The 17,058-nt window shown below is 35.4% G+C and overlaps 1 pseudogene; it reads left to right on the top strand.

Annotated features, from left to right (window-relative positions):
* The first annotated feature begins 2,489 nt into the window (after positions 1–2,489).
* On the top strand, positions 2,490–2,918 carry LOC114210656 (large ribosomal subunit protein mL42 pseudogene; annotated as a pseudogene).
* Positions 2,919–17,058: the final 14,140 nt, after the last annotated feature.

Raw genomic sequence — 17,058 nt, 5'->3', positions numbered from 1 at the left:
AAACTTGTATAGAATGATAAAGAGAAGAAGGAGAAAGTATATAGGTAGGTAGATAAATATGTAAATAGATAGATATTTAGATATCTATCTTTACAAATCCTTAAGATAAGTCCAACAGGCCTTGAATGAATTTGAGAATGAATTAATATAATCATCAATAGATACTTCTGGTCAAGACTCAGAGAATTCTCAAAAAAATAGGAAGAGGACTCAGATACTAAGCAGCTCCCCAAATACTGAAATGTCTGCTATGCACACAATATGTTTATTTTGGAAAAATTTTATAGAAATATTGAACAAATTCTATTTAAATCTCTAAGATAAGGGCTTATAGTCAAATAACAAAGTATGAAAAAATCTTTAGCCACACTTGTTATTAACATGAGTGTAGACTAATTACTGCATAATATGGTTCCAGGATACCTGTTCTGATTACCAAAGAGAGTAATTAGATAAACAGTCAATGGAGTAATATAATCCTGAATGATTTAAGGTAATATATTTTAATACATTTTGTTTTTAGTGATACTGTGTGAATCAATATAATATTTTTGTAGACAGTATAAAATGGTGACTTGTACACCTCTTACTTTTGACATATGTGACTATTTACCTGCTGTTGCCAATATGAAATGTATTAGTATTAGAAATAATCAGGAAAGGTAATATGGTATCAGATGAAATTCCACAATAGTAATAAGAGATTCTACTATTCACTTATTGCAACGAGAATGTTTCCTATGAAACATGTTTTCTAACTTACATTCTACTCTTCTCAATTTAAAATTTAGGAATTAAGGGGAAAAAAGTCCTTGGAGGAAACAGCTACTTCGTGAAACCTGGAGAAAATACTGACTTGCTGGGGGAAGGTTAAAAGCACTAACTGAAATACGTCCACTGTGCACAGCTTTAGCGGGGCCTGGAGGGGGAGAAAGTCATCTCTACTGACCACAAGATAATACGTTCATACACTACATATATCTGTCTACAAATAACAACAGTTGCTATATGATGAGTACAGGAACAGGGTTTCCAATAGATAAGACACTGAAATAGCCATTAGTTATTAGGGACTCAGGTCAAAATCAGGAATCAAATATTCTTTGAACAGTAATAGCGAATTTATAATATTCATGTGACCTCCATACACTCACCACTTTATTATTTCATTCATTAACTAATCACTTATTGAACATGTCCTATTTGACAGATAGTGAAAAAAAACATTGAAAGAACAAAATGTTACTTTTCTCACATATATTATAGTCAAGCAGAGAAGAAAAGAAACCAAATTGAATAAACAACCATAGCAGTAAAAATCATACACATGGAAGTAACCAAGGATTGTTCAAAAGTTACCATGTGGTTGTAATAGTTGCTTGTTTATTTTAATGCTGCTTACAAGATGTGATCATTTTGTGATAATCCACTGACCTAAACATTTATGACTGGTATACTTTTCAATAAAAACTTGAAGATAAATAATAAGTAATAATGATAATAAAAATAATGTTTTGGCTTTTGAAGGGAAAGGATTAGTACTCAGCTTTCCAGAAATTTCTACTAATTTAATAATTAATTTCCTGAATATCTAAATAAAGAAGGATTTTTCATTATTGTTTTTAAGTTTATGTGATGTGGCAAAGGTTAACTTCTTTTTAAAATCTTATTGCTGATCACTAGTTCATTATAGCTGTTGAAGTCTTTTCATCTAAGGACACTTTGAAAGAAAATCATTGAAATTTGTAAAAAAAAAAAAAAAAAATCTTCACCACAGTTTAGCAATGGCTCTACTGGTACAATAGAGTGCCTGTTAGAGAACATATTAATAATATTTGGAGAACAATGTATTGCTATTAAAGGAAACATCTTGGATATACTCTGGTTTTCTATTAATATATAAAATTGGGTTAAACTGTGATTAAGCATGTGTATTAGTTAGGCTTTTTGGTTGCAAGCTAAGAAAATTTATCCTTAGTAACCCAAGCAGAAAATCAGTTGGAAGATTATCAGGTTGTTCAGAAGAACTGAAAAAGAACTTAGGAAGTTCAGAAATTAGGTTTAGACCAGTGGAGACTGGTAGCAGTGGTCACGCTTAAGACCTTGTCACAGAAATCATTTGGTTAGGATATTGCTACTGCAGTATACCATTAAACTCTTCATGCTGCCCCTTGAATTGTCACCAAAATGTCTACCACTTGAGACTTTATCTTTACCATCCTGAGATGTTGGTTCACAATTTCAAGATTCAAACTCCCAGGTGGAAACATCTGATTGGTCAGAGTCATTGCTTCTAATGAACACTCACATAAAATAGGAAAAGTGTCTAGATGTTGCTTAACTTAAAAAAAAAAAATTAACAGAGATAAGATGGTGGGCTCGTGGTGAGCGGCTGTCAGGGATGAAAATAAAATCCCTGGAAGAAGATCTTAAAATCAGTTTCTCTTCAGATCATCTTTCACACCACCTAATAAGCATCTTGATTCACCATGGCGTTAGCAGCAATAAAATGGGTGATATCAAATAGAACTATCTGTAAACATTTATTTCCAATTCAAAACAGAGCTTTATATTGTGTTTGTCATAAATCTATGTATTCTTCTCTACCAGATGACTATAATTGCAAAGTAGAGCTTGCTTTGACATCGGATGGCAGGACAATAGTATGCTAGCACCCTTCTGTGGACATTCCCTGTGAACATACAAAACCTATCCCTTGGCCAGATCCTGTGCATAATAATGAAGAAACACATGACCAAGTGCTGAAAACCAGATTAGAAGAAAAAAATGAGCAATATGAGCAAGGACCCATGATAGAAAAACTTAGCAAAGTGTTCTTTACTACTAAGCACAGTTGGTATCCTCGTGGACAGTATCATAGACGTCGTAGGAAACTGGATCCTCCAAAAGACAGATGATACTGAGGTTTTCAGGAATTAAAAAGATGTTATCTTGTGTCTCATTTGCCATTTGAGAAAATGCAATTGAGTATATTTACTAATATATAGCAAAATAATAAAATGTCTTCATGTATTAGAATGTATATTTCTTTATATATACTAGGGAATTGTGGATTTGACATTCTTACTTACAGAAACCTACTTCATCTTACTTTGCTTTTGAGATATTAAGATCTACAATTTATTTTTATGTGTCTAGTATGATTATTTTTACATTATCAACCAAATATTGTTAGTATTAATAGAAATGTGCATGGCTTTCCTTCTCAAGGAGATTTTTAAATTGCCTTTGAAAAGAAACTCATGAGGTCCACCCAGAAAATAAATGTTACAATTCTTTCTTGTGGCTTCTAGGAAATAATTAAATTATGGTTGACCCTTGAACAACTCGAGTTTGAACTGTGTGGGTCCATTTATACAAAGATTTTTTTTTTAATAAATATAGTCCAGTACTGTAAATGTAAAAAAAAATCAACAAACTCACATTATAGGAAAAAGGAAAAGCAACTACTCAGATATATTTATTATTTATTTTTTTTAGTAGGCTTTACCCCCAATGTGGGGCTTAAACTCACAACCCCTAAATCAAGAGTTGCATATTCTACTGAGCCAGCCAGGTGCCCCTCAGGTTTATTTTCAATACCTGTGGACTGTGTTCTCCAGGACTCTAGTTAAATAAAAGATACTAGTGGGCAGCAATTAAAGTGATTGTCATTAAGTGGTAATGTAAAACAGAGAGCATGACCACAAATATGACTTTTTCTAAAACAGTGGATTGAATTTTGGGGTTAGTTCTCTTTGCAGTTTTGTTTATACACCATATATATTTCTCTTAAAGTCTAAGCAAATTAGAAGCTATGGGAACTAAAGAATCATATCTACTACTTTCCTTCCCCTTGAATCTAAGCTGTCTTTTGACTTGGTTGAGGAATCAAATGAGATGGAATTGACACTGTGTCAGTTCTGGACCTAGCTTTTAAAAATATTGGCTGCTTCAATTTCTGCAATCTTGGAAGTCAACTACCATGTGAGAAGTCTGATATCATCAGGAAGCCTAAGCTAGCCATGTGAATAGTCCAAGTGGGGAGAGAAAAATGACTGGTCAATTGCAAACTGTATGATCCTTTGAGTTGAGTCACCAGGCTTGAGAAAAGAAGTCATCTTTTGTGAGGCAGCCCCATGAGGTACCATGTAGAACAGACTGGCTGCACAGCCAAACTTAGGTCAGACTGAAGAATCATGAGAAACAATAAATTGTGCTTTTTAAAAATGAACTAAATTTTGGGTTTGTTCATCCAGTAGTAGATAACTGGGATGGAGTGGTACCTAAAAGGATAATTTCATGACAAAAACCTAGAACATATAGTATTAGTTTTGGTCTAAAAGGCAGCAAAGAGACTGTGGGGGTTGGAAGGGAAGGCATTACTGGAATGCAGGGAACATATGTTAGGTATTATTGAAACAGTTGGTGAGACTGTCATCTCCAATGATATGAAAAATAAAAATTGGGCTTGGTGAAGTTGTAGATCTGGATGCATATATTTCCAGGCAGAATTTTGCAACTAAATTTGGCCACATGTAACTGCCTCTGATTGTATATTACAGGAGAAAAATGACATAAAGAAGGAATACTTCAGTAGTCAAGGAGACTGACTTACATTACTAGCTCCTCCAGAAAGCAAAAGACTTCCGTAGCGAAAATTACCTCAGAACAAAGAGCCAATCCAAGGTGCTGCTAGTAAATCATGGACTCAGAGTCAGTTCCAAATTGAGAGTTAAGATCTCGGAAAAGTTTAAGGCAGTGCCTAGAATTAAAGCCTCTTATCTAGAGAAAAGTATTTCTAACCATCTTAAGGTCATGAATCTTAACATAGTCCACAGCACCATATCTCACAAAATAAAGTAGAAGAGGTCCTGCCTCAAAAAGATCTGTAGATTTGATCAAATGAAATAAAACCCACTAAGACTCATAGAAAATCCACAATGTTTTCAAGAGAATTTTATTGGTAGAACTGCCACAAATGTGGACTAAAAGAGATAGAGGCAGAAAAAAAGGAAGAAATATCTTTGGGCCTGAAAACTTCTATGGGCAGGAAGAGAATATAACTGAGAAAGTTGTATGTTGAAAGCACAAAGTATTTCATATGGAAAAAGAAAAAATTATCTCAGTGGGTGGGGCCAAAAGCATGCAGGAAGAACTCAAGAGCCATACAAAACCATTCCCAGAGAGCACACATAGATCCCAGTCAAGGAACATACCTTGTACCCTGCCTCTGGAGCAGGAAGACTTGGGAAATATTCCCTGCAGAGATTGCAGAAATTGCTATGGACTAGTGACTGATATAGGTCATCTCCTTTCCACTTCTTGAATAAGAGTTCTCCTAACATATGGCATCTTATTGTTCCCTTACATGGCAAAAGGGAATTAGCAGATATGATTAAGGATTATAAAATATGAAGATTATCCTGGATTAACCAGGGGGGCCCAACTCTAAAAGGGAGGCAAAAAGGTCCGAGTCAGAGTAAAGAGAATGTGACAACGGAAGCAGGGGTTTCTGTGGAGAGATAAGAGAGAAAAGGGGTTGGAGGGAGAGAGAGATTTGAATATGTCACATTGCTGGCTTGAAGATGCAGGAAAAAGCCACTAGCCTCAATTCAAGTAGCTCTCAAAGCTGGAAAAGGCAAGGGGACAAGATTCTCTCCTACAGCGTCCAGAAAGAAGGCAGGCCACCCAGCACCTTGATTTTATGATACTGATGAAACTGATTTTGGACTTCTGATCTCCAAATTGGTGAGATAATATATTTATGTTGTTTTAAACTGCTAAGTTTCTGGTACTTTGTTACAGAAGATATTGGAAACTAATATACTGCTGGAAACTAATATACTATATGTTGGGTAGGGAGGAAAGCTAACTTGTCTTACTTCACAGGTCTTTGATCCCAAGGAATTGCATTCATATATCTCTGCATCTGACATGGATAATGAGACACTGGATTGAATATATCTGATCCTGATGCCATAATGGGCTGAGGTTTGAGAGGTCTTAGAATGTACTCTGTATGTACATACAAAGAATGCATTATGCATGTGGAGGATCATGAATTGTGTGGCCAGATGGACTGCAGTAGATATCCCCTGAAGACAGTTACCATTGATTCCTTCCCTCCCTGAATGTCCATGCTGCTCCTCACATCAGGAGGTAGTTTGTTATCCTTCTCTTTGACTCTGGCCTGGCCTTGTAGCTTTCTCTGACCAGTAGAATTCAGCAAAAAGGAACCTGTCAGTTTCACATCTAGCCTTGAAGAGGATTGACAGCTTCTGCTTCCTCTCTCTTGGAAGTCAGCCCTTACGTGAAAAATCTTGTGTGAAGACCATCAGTGTGTGAAGAAGTTAGGCACAGTTAGAGGCTGTATGATGAAAGAGAAGTCTTGTCAATTCCTAGATGTTGCGCCCATCCTAAATGGTAAAGCCATCTTGGATGAAGTCAGACACTATGACTATATGGACCAAAACAAACAAACAAACAAAATAAAAAAAAAAAACAGATATACCCAGCCTTAGTTGTAGAATCATGAGAAATAATATATACATTGCTAGTATTTTAAACTGCTAAGTTTTGTGTTGGTTTGCCATCCTGCAATACACAACTGAGAGTTAACAGTAAAAAAAAAATAATAATAATAATTCCAGGGTTTTGTTGTCTGTGTTTTTAACTTTAATGAACCTAAAATTATCACTTTATATTATCTACACCTGGCAAGTTTTAATAAAATATGATTTGGTTAAAGTGAAACCTTCCATGTTAGCAAAAATCCCATAGTATACCTGTCTCAGTAAGATTGATTAGATGTATTGGCCATGTTTTTATTGTTACTTAGATTTTAATCTTCAACTGTTCTTTTTTTTTTTTAATTTTCTTTGCCCAAGATTGTATACTATGATTTTACCACTTAACACCATAAAGTAGCATCACATAATGAATAGCACATTAAGAATTTTAACTCTTGCAGATATAATCAGTAATGCAGAAAGATTTTTCCCTCTCTAGACCCAATAATCTTGACTAATATTCAGGTAGGGTTCACTTGGCCCAAAAACCTAGATAGAAAAATAGATCAGTTGATGGATAGATAGATGGGTAGAAAGAAAGATAGATGATAGAGAGATAGGCAGAAAACCAATTAGATGGATAAGTGGACATATAACGCCTTGTTAACTTGGGACTTTGTTGTACAAAGGCAAAAGAACATGTTGACCTTTATCAAACCTAAACTCTAAAGTAAGCACTTTTTACTAATACCCATTGACCATGAACTGTGAATGCTATAATGTGATTTTCAGTCTTCAAGTACTTTTTATTTATTCTTAAATAGTATGGGAATAGTTCTTGTTTGGTCTGTAGAAGTTATTTATTGCTGTGTAACAAATTCCTCAAAACTTAGCAGCTTAATATTTTTATTATCCAATACAGATTCTAAAGTTCCAGTTTCCTAGAGCATCTTAGCTGAGACATTCTGGCTTAGGGTCTTTTATGAGGTTAGAGTCAAGCTGTCAACTAGATCTACATTCATCTCCAAACTTGACTAGGGTTGAAGGATCAGCTTTCAAGCTCATTCACATGGTTATTGGCAGGTCTCAATTCCCTCAAACTGACAGCTAGTATTGCCATCATTAACATAAAGGAAATTATGTTTGAATATGGAATAGGAAAAATATAATCATAGAATAAAGGAAAATCTCTCCTAATAAAGAGTTGTCAAATTTAAAGAGCTATAAAAGAATATATCCTAAACATCTAAAACCTCTGTTGCAGATAGGTTAACACATAACATTTTATTTTGTATTACAGCACATTACCTATCTTCAGGGATATTATAGTATATCATGGATATGGTTTGTGAGGTCTTTTGAGGGAAAAAGAAAGTCTACCCTTTTTTGAAAGTGGTAAATTATGAAGATTCTCATGGGTGTGTGATGTATATTAACTGCTTACTTTAAAAAAAACTATTTTGCTTGTGGGTGATGTACACTTCCAATCTGTGATGCATTGCTCTTCTTATGTATTTGCATGTGCCCAGTTCTGTTTGAAAATCTGTGATAGTTTTAAATGTCTTAAGGGAAAAAGAGTGTCTTATTGGCTTCTGAATGTTTTCTCTTATTCTTTCTATTGCCCTTAGAAGAACTTTCATTGATGGTGCAGAGGCCATGGTGTCAAGTCATTCTGTGATGATAGCTTGAAAACTTTGCAAAATGTTTCAGGGATAAGTGCCAGGGAGAGTACCAGCAGCAGCATTACACACGGTTCATAGGCAACCAAGCCTTCAAATTCGGAAGAGTTGGCACTGAGAATATACTGTGTGATAGTTTTTGCAGAAAGATAGAGTGAATTCTTATATTACTGATGATGAAAGAGTATACATAAAACTAAATGAATTTCTTGCTAGCAAAACTAAAATTATGGCAAGAGGCATTCTTTACTTTTTATTTTTTGGCATGATATTGATCTGAAAATGGAAAATGACAATTGTTTTGTGGACAATATACTCATAATTAGAGCTGCATGGAAAATTTTCATATGTGAAATTACTTTTGCTGAAATTTTTCATTTTTTGCCCAGGGCCTTTTTTTGTTAATTTAATCATATATAAAAATAGTTTTTGTGTAAGAACAATTTTCCATATTCTCTATTCTAAAATTATAATCTTCTTTTCCCCAGGAAGGAATATAGAAAGCTTGTATGTGAACTGGAGAGAAAATCAATCAATATGAAGAGTTATCACAGTTAATTCACATTTGATTAGTCAAGATTTTTGCACAGAGAAGCAAACTTGGGTCATTCAGGGAAGTTTTTAGCTCTCTTTAAGAGAAAACTCAATTAAACATGGCTTAAAAGGGGAGTGTGGGTGCCTCAGTCAGTTAAGCTTCTCTTTTCCTCTCCCTCTGCCCCTCACCTCCAATCACACGTGTATGCTCTCTCTCTCTGTTTCTAAAAAAAAAAATTTAGAGTTTCTCAAAAATTGCTTTAGCACATGAATTTGTGGGGATCCATGCATCACAGCTAATCTTTGTCATAGTTAATATTTTATAATTCAGAGCCAAAAGTTCAATTTTTATAATTAAATACAATTTTCAAAATTTGACTTCTTTTAGGGACTAGTAAAAAAAAACTCTAGGTAAAAACTATTCTATTCTTATTAGTTCCTTTATTGAATTTCTAAATGACTTAATTTTGCTCAATCATCTTACCCAGTTTTGCAAAGAGAAAACAAAAACAAGCAAGGACCAATGGTGAATATACTGATGACAATTCTTTTATAGCTCATGTTCACCAACATGAAATGTGTATAATCAATTAGCATTACACAAATATAAAATACATTATATAAATATACAAAATATAAAAAGCATTATTTGATTCACCACAATTTATAAGAATTATTATCTAGCTCTTTTATTTTTTGAGGGGTTACCCAGTTTGCTTTGAGGCAGACAGTTTCTGAATGCAACTTTTTGCTGTGTTTCTATACAATGCATGTTTTTAATTATTAATCTTTTGTATACTCTAAATTTAAAAGTTAAAAAGAGTTTGTTTTCACAGTGCCATTTGCTTTTTTAAAACGAAGAGCTCAGGTCACCCTATGTTTATCAGCCTCTTCTGACTGCCAAGTATTACTTCAACTACAGCATGTTATTAGTCTATTTCAGAAAGGAGGTTAAACAGGTCAGTTAACTTTCACCTCTCCTGCCAATTCACATACACATAAAAGTCACCTTTTTAATTTTTTAATCTGCCCTATTTATCTAAATCAAGTCAAATCAAGTGAATTTAAAACCATTTCCCCAAATGCTCTGTGTTTTATGAAATCTTGAATATCTGCTCGCAGCTCTTTCTATATTCACTCAAGACATATGTAGTCATAAATAGAATGAACTTTGTGATGTTAAAATTTTTAAAAGGATATTTTAAGGTTGCTCATTTAGGAGTACTGCATTGATGCTGGACAGTGGATAGACAAAAGGATGGAATCACATTTAAATGTGCAAAATAAAAGATTGACTACACTTACCAGTTGTTAGATGTTAGTGGGTAGGACAGACATAAACATTCACATTTCTGATTACTTAAAGAACCGTGATTGATTAAACATCTTATTATTTTGGGAAAACTTTCATAAAGTCAATATATGTAGTACTGTCATTAAGATTATATAATAAATTTGGTTCTGTCATAGCTTAAATTGTTGTAGTTTTCATTGATTATATAAATTTTAGAATATTCTCAGAGCTTAACTAGGGAAGTAAGATAATGCCTTCATTTTGTGTCTGGTGGTAAATAAACCTTTGAGAATCATTAAGATTCTTAAAATATATAAGCAGATAGCCTGTTGTCTATTAAGAGCTTGCAGCCGTGGATTTTCAAATTTTTATTTCCTTAATAAAATATCAGATTCCTTCAGCTGAACCTATTAAAATTCTGATTCATGGACCCTGAGATGGGCCACAAAATAATGGTGTGTGTGTGTGTTTTGGGGGGGGTAGTAGTGATGGAGGGGGGAGGAGAAGAATACATGTTAAACAATACATAAATAATGGTATTAAATATTCCCTTTGATTTAAAAGAAAGTACCTGTGTATTCCACCAGTATACCATCTAAACACTCCACCAGCTAACCCCAGCTGTTGTGAGAGTGGGTAGAAGTGTATCTGTTGTTTCTTCAGAGAACTTTGCCTGCGTGGATGTGTTTGATTGTACTCTACTGGCTGAGAAGCTGAGAAGTGAAATAACCCCCAGAATATGGCCATCCCTCTTATCCACAGTTTTGCTTTCTGCCATTTCACTCACTTCTAGGCAATTGAGTCCGGAGGCAGATGATCCTCCTTCTGACATATTGTCAGACTAACACTACATCACAATGACTAGGTCATTTACCTCATTCCAACTCATCCTGTAGGCATTTTATCGTCTCCCATCATAACAATAAGAAGGATGAGTACAGTACAACAAGATATTTGAAGAGAGACCACATTCACATAACTTTCCTGACAGTATATTGTTACAATTGTTCTATTTTATTATTAGCTATTGTTGTTAATCTCTTATTGTGCCTAATTTATAAGTTTAATTTATCATAGGAATGTATGTGTAGGAGAAAGCATAGTGTATATGGGGTTCAGTACTATCCATAGTTTCAGGCATCCACTGGGGGATCTTGCAATATAGCCCCCACGGATAAAGGCGGGGAATGTACAAGAAATGAAGTACCGTGGTGGTTTGACTCTGCCTAACTTTCAGGGAAAAGAGTGGGGTTTAGACTTCACAGAGAAGACCTTTGTCTAGTTGTTGCCCTCTGCCCCTTCAGATGCCACTCCTAACAGTTGTAAATATTCAGTCAATCACAACATTTTATTGTGGCATAGAAATGAATTCATGATACAAGCTTTAGAAACACTATGAAATTCTTCCCCCACCTGGACCATATTATCAATTGATTTGCTTAAGGTCTTTTTTTTTATGTTCAGTTAGCTACTGTGTAGTACATCATTAGTTGTTTTTTTTTTTAAGATTTTATTTATTTATTTGAGAGAGAGAGAATGAGAGATAGAGAGCACGAGACGGAAGAGGGTCAGAGGGAGAAGCAGACTCCCTGCCGAGCAGGGAGCCCGATGCGGGACTCGATCCCGGGACTCCAGGACCATGACCTGAGCCGAAGGCAGTCGCTTAACCAACTGAGCCACCCAGGCGCCCACATCATTAGTTTTTGATGCAGTGTTCAATGATTCATTAGTTGTGTATAAAACCCAGTGCTCATCACAAAACATGCCCTCCTTAATACCCGTCACCCTCTCCCCCTCCCCCCAACCACCTCCCTCTGTGACCCTCAGTTTCTTTCCCGGAGTCCAGAGTCTCTCATAGTTCGTCTCCTTCTCTAATCTCTTCCCATTCAGATTTCCCTTTCTTCCCCTACACTTAATGTCTTTTAAGTGTAATAATCAATGATATAAAAAACTGGGAATAATATCCAATAAAAACCACTTTCTTGCTCAATATTTTTTGGCAAATTATATTTTTCTTAAAAAATAGAAGGTTATTATTCATTATGTGGAATTTAAAGTTTATATTTTATTTTAAAAGGCCAGAAAGTAAGTGCAACAAGAAAACAGATCATGACCCCCAATTCACGTTACTGTTCCTATGGATATTTGGACAGACAATAAAATGTGGAGTGTGTAAGGAAGGAGGCGTGGCTGGCTTACTGCTTCAATAACTCATTTTCTTGTCTCCAGTAAAACTGCCTTATGATATTTTGTCCCTGACAAAAGACATTTAGACATTTAGGTCCAATCTTCTCTTTGTAGGCACTGTGTTAGAACTGTAGGATATACTTCAGGTGGTGTTCCTTAGGAAGTGCTCAGACATCCTGTAAAGATTTCTGTCAATGGCTGCATAATATTCCATTGTGTATGTATACCATATCTTCTTTATCCATTCATCTGTCGATGGACATCTTGGCTCTTTCCATAGTTTGGCTATTGTGGACATTGCTGCTATAAACATCGGGGTGCACGTACCCCTTCGGATCCCTACATTTGTATCTTTGGGGTAAGTACCCAGAAGTGCAATTGCTGGAACGACGTGGGTGGAACTGGAGGGTGTTATGCTGAGTGAAATAAGTCAATCAGAGAAAGACATGTACCATATGACCTCACTGATATGAGGAATTCTTAATCTCAGGAAACAAACTGAGGGTTGCTGGAGTGGTGGGGTGTGGGAGGGATGGGGTGGCTGGGTGATAGACATTGGGGAGGGTATGTGCCATGGTGAGCGCTGTGAATTGTGCAAGACTGTTGAATAATGGAAACATTATTCTGAAATTATTCTGAAACAAATAATGCAACATATGTTATGAAAAAAGAAAAAGAAGAAGATAGCAGGAGGGGAAGAATGAAGGGGAGTAAGTCGGAGGGGGAGATGAACCATGAGAGACGATGGACTCTGAGAAACAAACTGAGGGTTCTAGAGGGGAGGGGGGAGGGGGGATGGGTTAGCCTGGTGATAGGTATTAAAGAGGGCATGTTCTGCGTGGAGCACTGGGTGTTATGCACAAACAATGAATCATGGAACACTACATCAAAAACTAATGATGTAATGTATGGTGATTAACATAACAATAAAAAATTATTAAAAAAAAGATTTCTGTCAATGAACTTGATCTTGACAAGTGAAATCAATGATGTATAAATAATAGAAGTAAATAAAAATAAATTACCTTTCAGAATTAGAATATTCTAATAAGGTCATAGAACATCAAAGTGCATAGTCATAACATTTTCATGCCCTGATGTCTTCTTTTTAGCTTATGGAAAGCAGATTCTAATTTTATGGATCATAGAAGCACAGATAAAAAAATGGGTAAATATCCTTTGTTAATGGAAGATTTCTAACAATTAAAAGCTATTAGGATTATTATCTTCTTTAAGATGTTCTCAATTTTATCTTATTTTAGTTTGGTAGGTCAAATTTTACTCTTTCGTTATTGTTAGTCACTTGCTATATCACTTTTCCTTAGTGTTTAAAAGTTTCTTTCTTGATTACTTGTTGTTTTTGAATCACACTTAAGGACTTGTGAATTTTTATGAGACAATGAGATTTATAAATACATAGTTCTATGTAGCTTATTTAGGCACCAGCTCGTACAAGATGCTCATACAAAGAACTTAAGATCTGCAATGCAAAAAGAACTTCTTTGAATAAGGAAGGCTTTGAGAGACACATTTATTTTTCTTTCATCTGATGAATCTGGGAGATACTAAGCAAAGAGGGATGAAGAGAAACCAAGCCTGGTTTAAGGCCAAATCAAAGTCTATGTACAAGTATTGTGCTTTCAAACCTGAGCTCTACTGCTAACCTGTTATGAAATTCTGGTCATATACCACACTTACATGGTATATACATGGTAACCTAAAAAGAGATTAAAAATGACCAGGGCGCCTGAGTGGCTCAGTCGTTAAACATCTGCCTTCAGCTCAGGTCATGATCCCGGAGTCCTGGGATCGAGCCCCACATCGGGCTCTCTGCTCGACAGGAAGCCTGCTTCTCCCTCTCCCACTCCCCCTGCTTGTGTTCCCTCTCTCACTGTGTCTCTCTCTGTCAAATAAATAAATAAAATCTTAAAAAAATAAATAAAAATGACCAAAAGTCTTATAACTTTATCTTCTGCTTCTCTAGATATTAAAACTTGATAAAGTTTCAGGGAACCTATCACTGTTTTTCATTATAGTAATGATGAAATGTACATAATATTAAGTAAACTGTACAACCAGAATGCCATCTATATCAGACATAATAAAACAGTAGATCACTTTCATCTGGGACCACTAAATCAGTCTTCAAAATTTATCAGAACACTACTAAATAAAAGGCATGAAAGAAAGCCAACATGGCCAAGTTTCAGTTAGAGATTTTCACTGCATAGGCAATAAACAAGTAAATGCAAAAAGAAGTAACTACAAAATGAGATACCTAGTAATATGGGGATTCTTTAGGTTGCCATGATGGAGAATAATATAAGGGAGATGTCACTGAAATACGTCTTTGCAGGGGTGATATACAAGCTGTGGTGAAGGATACAATTGACTCATTCATGGCAGAACTAAGTGGGCAAAGAGCATGAAGTGTCGGAAGATCTGCACAAAGGCCTGAGCAACTGAATAACAGCGAACAGCTAAAGGATGCTAAAAATGTGAGAAGCTGGTAAACAATGCAGAGCATTAAAAGTCATGGTAAGGTGCTTGTATACTATACTCTAAACAGTTTGATTTCCCAGAAGATGCCATGTTTGCCATTGTCACGCTATTTTACAAATGTGCTGTTCCTTCCTAGCAACACCCTACCTTTTTTTTTTTTTTTTTGCCTCAGTTGTGGCATTTGTCATACTATCTTATAAATCACATAGGCTATGTTTTTTTTTTGAGGGGGGCAGGGGTATTTCACTTTAACCTTTCTATCTCCAGCACCTAGAACAATGGATAGCACATAGCAAATGTCTGGCAAATATTTGTAGAACAAATGTGTTCATTTCAGAGTGTCAGCTCTGCCTCAATGCGTTTCGTTCAATGTTAAGCTTATGCAGCTCTTGAGATGTCAATCATCCCCAAAGCCAGGCGGCAGTGTTAGACATGGTGATTGCTCTCCTAAGTGCCTTCACTTCCAGCTGGGATTCTGGACCTGGCACTGCAGCCAAGCTACAAATGACCTAATTAGTCTTTTGGTTATTTCCAAAAATTTTGAGAATAATCACGAACTGGGATGGCCAAAAAACTGGGACATGCGGAGTCTGATGAAAGCTGAAATGTTTAGGGTGCCAGATGCAAGTCTTTTAGACAGCATCAATAGTTTCCAAAACAAAGTAGTTTGCATTTTAATTGTTTTCTGGAACTTTTATCAACAAAATATGTTCATTGACTAATCAGATCTTTGTACCAGATTAGAAATTAACAGTGTGTTGGCCACAGAAATAAGATACAGAATCTTTCTTTCTGGCCCTGCTCTAAAAGAGTTTCTGACAGAATTCAGCCAGATGCTGTGTATCTCTTTCCAGAGTGCAATTTTGGGGCTAACTAACAGTGGGCTGCCCTTGGATCCCATGCTTCTAATCAATGTCAGAGAGTAGATGCTAAGAAGGCAGCCCTCCCGGAGGAATCAGTACTTAATGGAATTTTGACAGGCTTTTAATGCTCTTTTCTAAAGGCCCATCTCTTGCTTCAGAGTCACAGTTTGTTGGTGAGTTTGATGGCTGATGTCACAAATAAATGTACTAATACCCTATTGGTATCTTATTTACTCAGGAGAAAAGCCAGGAACAAGACATTCTTTGAACAAGACAACATTCATGGAGTGGCTGATGAATTTAAAGTTTAGCACCATGTATTTAAGATCATGAATGACTGTTACTTAGAAACTATACTCAAATCTTTTGAACACTCCCGCAGGTGGCTAAGACATAATATCGTGTAAGAATATCTTCTGGGGGCTTACATGTTATTCTGAAGCATTGAAGAGGCTATTGAAACTCAAAATATTCATTCACTTGGGCAGAACACAGAAGTCTGTGTACAAATACATAATTGAATAAAATCTATTATTTGTCTACTTTTATAGATTCTATAATATGTGATTCTGTCAATGACTAATAAATGCTGCCTAGTTTTTAGGAAAATAGCACCAAGACATAGCTCGAGAATCCAAATGGACAAAAAATTACTGAGCAATACTAGCACTACAATGGTTAAAGAACATGTGTGCTGATTTTTAAAAAATAGCTGACAATAGAAGAAAGCCAGATCTTCTTCTTTTGATTACTTGTATAAAAGAGGAAAGCGAATAGTTGTACCCACTGATGAAAACTTTTCGTTTCTTAAACATTGGGTGTCTAAACCTCTGCCAGGGGCCTGTGTGTATAGATGTTCATATTGTCATTACATAATTGGCTAATACTAGATGAACAGGATGAAAAGGGAGCCTAGAAAATTAAATGCAAATATCTAGGGTAATCCTGCTTAAAAGTTGTGCGTTTTTAACTTCTGCAGTCCTTAAATTAGTTCTTTTCTGTCACAGTTAAAACACTCCAGTTGAGAACTAATGATTCATTCTGCTTAAGTGAAAATGCCATTCTGTGAAACTACTCCCTAATAATATAGGTAAGTAATTCTTTACTGTATCTAGAAGTTCTCTGTACATAGTTAACTGATCATTTAAATATTGTGCATTGATCCTCAAGATTAGAGTTCAACTGTATCCATCTAAAGGTCTGGAATTACTTCAGCCAGAAGATGAACACATGTTTTGGATGAACACTCCAATTTCTTTTCTTTACTACACTACATGACTACCTATAAAAATGTTCCCTCTTTTCCTTTATTATATTCTTTTATTCCTCTTCTAGGAGAAGATTAAGGCTTTGGAGGGCTTAAAGATCAGACATTTTTAGGGGCCCCATAGAAGAAAAAGAACATAGCATTACAAAATAAAAATGTACAAAAGAATACTTATTTCAAAATAAAAAGAAATCATAACAAATGACAAATTTTAAAAAGT

This window comes from Eumetopias jubatus, unplaced genomic scaffold, assembly GCF_037043125.1.
Source record: "Eumetopias jubatus isolate StellerSeaLion01/CBP00866 unplaced genomic scaffold, mEumJub1_p1.0 scaffold_7, whole genome shotgun sequence".
Taxonomy (NCBI): Eukaryota; Metazoa; Chordata; class Mammalia; order Carnivora; family Otariidae; genus Eumetopias; species Eumetopias jubatus.
The sequence above is the reverse complement of the archived record's forward strand: the minus strand, read 5'-3'. Positions and strand labels throughout refer to the sequence as shown.